Source organism: Argopecten irradians, chromosome 11 (assembly GCF_041381155.1).
Source record: "Argopecten irradians isolate NY chromosome 11, Ai_NY, whole genome shotgun sequence".
Classification (NCBI taxonomy): domain Eukaryota; kingdom Metazoa; phylum Mollusca; class Bivalvia; order Pectinida; family Pectinidae; genus Argopecten; species Argopecten irradians.
Genome location: NC_091144.1, coordinates 19,330,509 through 19,340,211, shown reverse-complemented (window position 1 = coordinate 19,340,211; position 9,703 = coordinate 19,330,509).

Below are 9,703 nucleotides of genomic sequence, written 5' to 3'. Positions count from 1 at the left end.
AATAAAATAAATCACTAATGTGTTTCTCCACTGTATGATTTTATTAGACTTTCGGCCCACTAGATTAATGCTTTCTGCAGAAAGATTGTTGGTTGTTACTGATCCGTGAGCCCAGGCGGCCATCTTTGATTTTGAAACTTAAAGTTTGTTTCCGCTATTTCTCAGAAAGAACTGAAGGGATCTTTCTGAAATTTTATATGTATGTACCCCTAGGACCCTAGATATGCGTATTGGATTTTAGGACCGAATGGTCAACAAGATGGCCGACCGTCGGCCATCTTGGATTTTGATACTTAGAGTTTGTTACCGCTATTTCTCAGAAAGTGCTGGAGGGATCTTTCTCAAATTTCATATGTAGATTCCCCTAGGGCCCTAGTTGTGCGTATTGCATTTTGAGACCGATCAGTCAACAAGATGACCGACCAACGGTCATCTTGGATTTTGATAGTTTAAGATTGTTACTGCTATTTCTCAGAAATTAATAATTAGATGATAGAATGAGGGAATGATGCACAATGTATTTAATGTCATTCTTAAGAAGGTTTGTAAACATATTTGTGACAGCAAATGGCTTTATAGAGTGTGTCCTCTCTTAGGTATGTACGAAGAATGTTGGCTTTTTCGCATTGTTTTGGGGGGATATTTTGTGGGTTTTGGGGGGATATTTTGTGGGCTGAAACCTCTTTTTGTGGATTTTAGAATTTCAATGAAACTTGTCTAAAATCTTTATTTGCCCCCTTCACGCATTCAAGGAAGAGGCGCCGGATCAGGCGTGTACATATGTAGCTACCATAGACTCTCGTGCACCCACATCATTTTTATGTTATTTTATACAAAATCTATGAGAACTCATTTCTTTTAACTGAAATGAAATATAAAATCAAAGGCAGTTATGACAAACTTTTAAGTACTACCATATGATTTATTTTGACTTCATTATAAGATATGTCAAAATACATAGACTAGACTATTTGAGTTAAACGTAAGCGTGATTTTTGTCTATCATACCGTAATGAAATGGCTAGTATTGGCTACATGTAGTTATAATTTACTAGAGTGTCAATTAAATTGTCGAGAAATGAAATGCGTTTTCTACACTAGTGTAATGATCCAACTTTATGCAAATTACACTTGCAATATAAAAGTAAGTACATTATAACTTCGTTCTCAGAATACTAGGAAATCGTTAGAGAGAGGTTTGATACCTAATCATAGTTCACTTGGGAGAGAGTAATGGGGTTCAACAGGGAATAAGATTTGCCCTTAATATCTCTATAGAACAACAATGACACACAAAAACAAAAAAGGGTATCATACCTGTATTATGTGAACCAATGTGCATTTTACATTCTAGCTCATACATCATCTGTCTGTCTGAACGAGGGGGGCACCACACTTTTTTTACATATACATAACACGTATCGCTGCATTTCATTCTTATATTATAATTTTTGTACAGTGGTGTTTGAAGAAATTCAAATGCACTTACCGAACATACATATGGCCTACCTGTATGTTGGACTGGCATGCAGTACATATTCATATTTAACAACTAAGTTTTACATGTACTATGCAGACTTGTATCATAAACAATGCCGATATCACTTCGAAATTGTTTGTTAAAATAACATCAGGATGTGGGTCACACATATTTTGGTAACAATACTTTGCATAGCTAAAATATACCGCATGCATGCATGGTCCGTAATTGTTGTAAATCGAAAGTGATCATCCATGCATTGCGGTTGGGCCTACCTCTATAAATAGATATCGCTGGACCGTCAGCATGATATATTTTTTTCTTTCTTTTTTACATATGTCAAAAAATGTTTTTAGTTTAAACATATTTTAATGTATCAAATATGTACAATAGGATTGGGCACAAGTTTTTTCAACTTATATTAAGCCCTTTCCATACAATATTAGGTAACACATTCAAAATTATACAAGATGACATTAACAATAAAATAGTATTTTGTGTGAAAGTGTGGATAAGGGAAGGGTAAAGATAGGATGTAAGAAGGTGCAGGTATATGAAAAGAACGTGACAGAGGCCTTCATTTATATTATTATAAATTATAGTTAAGACATTTTCACTAAAAAAGAAGCATTGTTTAAGACTGCTTGAATGATCTTTCTCGACCCAGATGACATAAGTACACAATCCACAACGCACAACTTTCGGCTTATCAATGTTCATCATATCTCCTTCCATGGTTTTCCTTCACTTTGGTCATTCCTTTCCTTCTGATATTTCCGTTCGCAAGTGCCATATGAGTCGAGAAAGATAAAAGACGCAGTATTTGATAAAGTTAGAGTGGGTAAACAGTTTATATATATATATATATATATATGAATTATTTCAAATACACAATATATCAAATGTATCAAGTACTGAAGAGAGATATGTTGGAAAAAATTAGGAAGGCTTGCACAATTGTAACTTGAATAGAAAGAGGTAGGTGATAGAGAATGTACAGATGTAAAATCAAAATCTTTTTGTATCGTTAATATATTTCTGAGTGTGCAGAAATATTTTTTCATTGTCTGCTTTAGATAATTCTTGACTGCCATGTAAAATTAGCTGAAGGTCCTGTGGGATGAAGTCATTTAACTCACGGTACCACTTTATTCTCTGATCTACATACTTATTGCAATTAAAAAAGGTGAAAAGCTTTTTCAATAGAATGTCCACAATGACAAAGTTGGAAATCAATTAAATTAGCATGAAATAAGTCATCGTTTAGAGTACTTGAATTAGTTCTTAATCTAGCATGCAAAATATTAGTTTTCCTGTCTCTAAACAAATAATACGAGGGACTATTTATGTCATTTAACTTACTAAGAGAGTGTTTAAAAGCTGGGACTGTCATACTCTGTCTTATAACAGGGTCTAAATTGTTCCAAAGTCGAATAGTAGAGGGGAAAAAAGAACTATTAGTAAGTTGAAGGCTGAAGTTATGTAAGGAGTAATGGCTAGCATTACGGAGGTTATATTCTAAATTTTGTGACACTAAAGGAGGTAGTAAAGCTGAAAGATAATTTGGCGTGAGGTTAGCTTGAATTTAAAAAAAAGCTGTAGTTTTCTCTTCTTTCTTCTATTTGCTATTGGTTCGAGTCCACTTTCTGAGTATAATGAAACCCTACTTGCATACGATGGTAAACCAGTTATTATACGAATAGACTCTAACTGTAGTTTTTCTAAATTGTCTGCGTCACCGAGAGTACATCCGTCCCAAGCTTCACAACAGTATTCTAGTATGGAAGAATATATGCTCTGTAAATTTTGTCTAAAGTTCGTCTGTTTAACAAATACTTAAGTTTTCGTAGAACACTTACCTGTTTTGACACATTTTTACAAATATTTTCGATATGTTTACTCCATTTACAATTTTCGCTTATTACCACTCCCAGGTGCTTATGATTTTCTACAAAGTCTACATTTACATTATTAAACTTAATTTCTATTGCATGTTCAAGTTCAGAGTTGGAAAGAAGTAATGCCTCTGTTTTAGAAGGATTAAAATTTACTAGCCATTTACTAGCCCAGTGTTTAATTTTATCTAAATCATTATTTATTTTTGTTTCAATTGTTTGAGGAGATGCATCAGAGTATAATAAGGAGGTATCCTCGGCGAATAATTTACAAAGACTTTCCAAGATATCAGCTATGTCATTAATATATATAATGAATAAAAGAGGGCCTAATACAGAACCTTGAGGAACTCCGGCATTGGTTGATTTAACTAAAGACTTCGTATTTCCCACAAAAACTTGCTGTTGTCTATTACTAATATAATTCTTAAACCACTCTAACAATTTTCCGGAAATGCCATAATTTGCTAGTTTCACTTCCAATCCCCTGTGCCATACACGGTCGAACGCCTTTGAAATATCACAGAAAACTAAACATGAAGGACGTTTTTTTTCTATGTTTTCGCATAAGGTGTGATATAATTCAATAATTTGATGAACTGTCGAATGACCTGGCTGGAAACCTGACTGATATTTATAAATTAAGGAATGATCTAATAAATAGTTATGTAAATATTTCACTACCAATCTTTCAAAAACTTTTCCAACGGTGCTTAATAGTGAAATAGGTCTATAATTTGAAACTTCGTGCTTATCTCCCTTTTTGAATAAAGGCATTACTAATGCTTTTTTTCCATTGTTTGGGAAAGATACCAGTTTCCAAAGAAGATCTAAAGATAAGAGATAGAGGAAGAGCTGATGATAGTGCTGTATTTTTTAACATGTGGTGACTTATGGTATCAATACCTACAGCTTTATTAATATTTAACAAATTTACAAACGTCGCAAAGTCCATAATTTGCGTCATTATAACATATAACTTTACGCTTATATGTCTTAACTATACCAGTGTCAACAGACAAATTTACAAACGTCGCTTGGTGGTCTGAGATGTTGTTATCAATGTCTATTACGTCGGCTAAACTGAAAGTACACGTGTCGGAGAGCAGTATATGGTCAATGAGTGTAGAGGACGTCCGTCCAATGCGCGTCGGTTTGTTTATAACGTTTGTCAAGTGAAATGAGTTAATAATGTCAAAAATTGCATGTGTGTTCTCAACAGTTAAAAGATCAACATTAATGTCTCCTACAACTACTACATTTGGAGTTTCTTGCATGGCTGTTTCTAATGAGAGTTTAAAATAATTCCAAAATTAGTGTGCTGTGTTTGGAGGTCTGTATAATGTGCATATGAGGAATTTCTTATCTGGAAACTGGATCTCTGTCCAAACAACTTACCCCACCCGAAATTCTAAATCGGCTCTACGACGGGTACACAGGAGACTGGAAGTGTAAATCGTTATCCCCCACCCGGAGTTCCTCGATCTTTACGGTAAAGCTCATAAGCATCCAGGAGTACATCACATTCAGCTATCTATGAATGAAGATGAGTCTCGGTAACACAGACAATATCATAATCAGAAACAATGTTTTCTAAAAAAGACATCTTATTTCTCAGACTGCGTATATTTAAATGAAAGATAGATGGATCATTTTTATGATTGAGGGGGCCGGGGTTTGGATGAACGTCGTTACAGGAAAGGAGGAGAAGCTGTTGTATAAAGAGGAAGTTTGAGTTGTTCACGATACAAGATAAGATAAAATTTGTGATAAGAGCAATATTATTTAAAATGGACATCACACTGGACCTGCAACACATTAATAATTTTCGAAAATTTATGTAGAATAAAAACTGTTGAGATACATGTATCAATATAGAGTGTGTACGTTGGTAGAGACAGCCGATCGCCGCCCTATACTGAGCTAAATCACTACCCATGATCATCAACAATAAGTACATTTCGTATAGGGTGACGGTCGGGTGTTTATACCATAAAACATTTGTAAATATAAATAACTGGACACTCAGACAAGAAGACAGTTCTGTTGCAGAAGTAAAGACAGAATGGTTGAAAGGTAATGAAGGTGAATAAACAAAAAATGTGAAAGGGAAGAAAGGTGAATGGAAAAGAGGGAAAAAATGAAAGAAAGATAAGTAAACAAAATAGGAACAGAATGACTAAAATTTCATCAAACATGGAAAAAGAACCACATTTGGATGTTTGGCAGGATAGTGCGAACTACATTAATTTAGTAGCATAGGAATGATTTATAAACAAAGAAAACTGTTTTATATACAATCGAGAACCAGGTAACATTTAGCTGATCGTACCGGTGTGTATTGAAAAAAAAATCATAATAAACAACAAATTTGACATTCTTTGAGTATCACACAACATACCGTTTGAATATTTATCACATAAGATTACTTGTATTCAAACTGAAAATGATAATAACAATAAAACTGAACACTCGCAGGATTGTATCTACCAGTGTACATGTATATAGAACAACCGAATGTAAACTGTATGTTTTGTTGTTGTTTTCTTACAGATAAGTTTTTTGAATAATCTCGTGCATTTAATAATCGAAATAAAAGGTAACTTATAATTATGAGACACTTATGTTGTTATTACATGTGCCTTACGATATAACTTCACCATTTATCAATGTAATGGTATGCCTAAATTAACGCTGGACAGATTTGTAATGGTATTCAAACGTTAGTGTAATACTCAAGATCATCTGCATTATATATTTGAAAAATCATGATACATTAATGATAACGTGTCATCACTGTTGATGATCAAAAGTACTGATCAGGTTGTAACTTCCAAACCATGATATACTTTATATACTAATGGACATAATTAAGGTAATCAATACCAATTATCAAGTTATTACGGATTCAAATCACGGTTTTCCATCTAGCCGTATCTACTAAATGGCTACAAAACAAAAAGTAAATAGAACTTTGTTATCATTTATTAAATAGAACTAAAGTTCTTATAAAGAAAAGTGGATTTTTACTGAAACATATGAATTGTTGTATTGCTGTAAAAAACGATATAATATATACAGGTTCATACATTGTGTATACAACTCAATGGAGGAATTAAGTTACTGTCCTTGTTGCGGGCGTTGTGGGGGCAGGTGAGCTAGAAGGTCATGGGATGATTTGATGACAATTTTATTTGGATTTCCATAAAGTTTCAAGAAGATCCTACCGTCGTTGGTCCAGAATGATTCAACTTTACCTAGAGATTTGGCTACAGACAACTCTTTGATAATACTCTGACGGTATCTAGTAAGATCCTCGGTGACGAACACTCTATCCGGATTACCTTTCAGAGATTTTTTCGCGCGGTAAATAGAGTTTTTAGCTCGCCTATTCGAAGAATAGGGGGAGCTAATGTTGTCACCCCGGCGTCGGCGTCGGCGTCGGCGTCGGCGTCAGCGTTGGCGTCCCATTTCACGTTAAAGTTTTTGAGCAAGTTTCTGTTTTGTCAATTGTTTAAGCATTAGTCATCATAAATGTTTATGATTTTATTTTCCTAATGTGTATGGATGCTGAACGTGATAATACAACCAATCTGGGGCCCTTTAGGGGGTTTTTGAGTCTGTTTATTTGTCATATTTCCATGTTAAAGTTTTTGAGCAAGTTTCTATTGTATCTATTGTTTAAGCTTAAGTCATCATAAATGTTTATGATTTTATTTTCCTCATGTGTATGGATGCTGAACGTGATAATACAACCACTTTAGGGCCCTTTAGGGGGTTTTTGAGTCTGTTAATTTGTCATATTTCCATGTTTAAATAGTAAATACTTGAACATCAACTTCTTCTGAATAGGCGAGCTTTGCTGTTCTCCAACAGCTCTTGTATACTTTCCAGTTCCGGAACCTACAGAAAACTTGGTACTTTGCCATTTCTAGGTTTACCAATGATGTGTGATCTAAAAATGTCATCATCAGATATATCTAAGTTCATCTGTCTGCAAATATCTACAACTTTATGGTGGACTCATCACTGGTCATCTTTACATTATGAAATCTGAGTGAATTTCGCCTCCCATATTGTTCAAGTTCTTCTAAACCACTTTCAAGTGATTCGACCCTTTCCTGGAGTGTATGACACTGGATGGAGAGTTCTTTATTTTCATTCTTCAGACTTTGGATTTGCGTGGACTGTTCATTTAATTGAGTTTTTTGGGCACTGATAGTCTGTTTAAGAGGCTCAGTAATTTCCTCGAGAGTTTCTGATATGATGTTTTTGAACATGTCTTTAAAATGGGGAAGCAATGCTTTGACCCAAACAGGAGCAATTGACGAGGCAAAGGCAGGGTTGGAAACGGTACTGTGGATGAGTGAATTAAAGTCTACTACCTTACCTTTGCCAACATCAAGTTTCAAAGATGGCGTCTCGTCTGGAGTTATACTCTCCATGGAATTCCTTCTTCTGTGACTAGGCTGGATAGGTGTACCTGGACTTGGAGTGGTGTTTTCCGGCTCCTTACGCTTTGTAGATATAGGTGTGGTATTTACCTGGTTCATTGTATCAGTTGTATTCATAGCCGTGAGTGCGCGTGAAATACAGGTAACACTACTGTCTACGTATACAGGTAACACACTGACCGTAACAATGGAATGTTCACTACTGGTAAACACATCTAATTTTCAACGTAACGGTGAAACATTTCTCATATATAATGTTCATATACTGACATAAAACGTTTGTAGAGCGACTATGACCATTTCCATACTAATATAAACACATATAGGTGCTAAACCTGCCAAACTTTCTACCTGAGAATTCACCGTACGTTTGATGTCGCCGACATCTTGAATGTTCTAAAATGTTTTAAAATTGATTATTCTATAAGCAATTAATATCCTTTGTAAATGTTCGCTTAAATCTTTGTCCATGTCCATCACACAGGTTCTTATTTTGTACCGATGACGTCAAAGTTAAAATTTGTACCAGACCGCGATTTTCGTTAAATTATTTGCTGATTTGTGTAATCAATCGATAACGTATTTGCGTACGTAATGAATTATAAAATGAAATATTTTTACCAGTGTTTTCTCGGCTTTTATGGTCTGTATAATAAATTGCTATTTTTGGTTATCTTATATTAGAATTTGTTATGTTTAATATGTAGTGCACAGGGTACCTATTGCATGTGCTTATTCTACGAGAAAATCACTTTTAGAGTGTACTTCTTTCTATATAATTGGTCATACATAAAATAGAAATAATCAACTTCTAAACCTGTGACATACAAGCATTGTTTCTCGCTACTTATTAATATTTCGAAACTCAATGTCTTCATGTAATTTCCGCTCCGGCGATTACTTCGCCCAACGTTAACAATTTTCAAATGCTCGGAATTAGATTAAGTTGGCACGATTTTTTTTAACTCACTTTAAGAGAAAGTGGACCTTGCCAAATGATTTTTTTAGAACAAAAGTTCTCCGGTTTTTATCTGTAGTTTTACAACGTGTAAATAGTATTGCGATAAATCCAAAAATGAAGGAGATATGACGAGTTTTCCAACACCGACATGAAAATGCGTAGAAGTTACGACAGGGTAGAGTTGGCTTAAAGTTACACAAGATCTTTGACGTAATTTACGAACGTTCGTAAGTTATGAAGTTTTGTGAACTGCTTAGTAATTCGTAAATATGACTTACGCAAAAGTTACGAAAATTCGTTAGTTCGAAGCTTTGTGAAACGGTACCCTGATTCAGACCAATATGCAAAAACAGAATAGATTTTCTTAGATTGTTTTCATATGCATTCTGTGTTATATATTTGGTAATAAACATTACCTTTATACATCAATAACATTCTCTGGCAATCCGCATCCAGGAATTTATATTATAATATAATATACATATACTAATTTCATATTTTTAAGATTTAATCATGATTAATCATTTGTATTCCTTCTTTAGTTTCCCAGACGTTGTATAGCGTATTTGTTGATAATTTCAGTGATAACGACGACGGCGTATACGTAGAGACGGTCGGGAATATGAAATGAATTAGACTTAATATTCCGGAAGACGTGTCAATAGTTATGATTGAGGAATAACCTGATATTGCAGATATCGGGGCGTAAATGAAATATTTGTATGTCCTTTGTGAGTGATAACAGATCACTGATCAATAACACCATGCAGAAACAGTAATTAATCCGGAGCCGCAATCTTTAATTACTCAAACAAAATCCTCGTTACTATCATGTCTAAATCAAGTTTGACAAATTTATGTCATTGCGTATTATTTGTCCTTTTTATAAATTTGCTCAGTGGTCCTTGAGAAT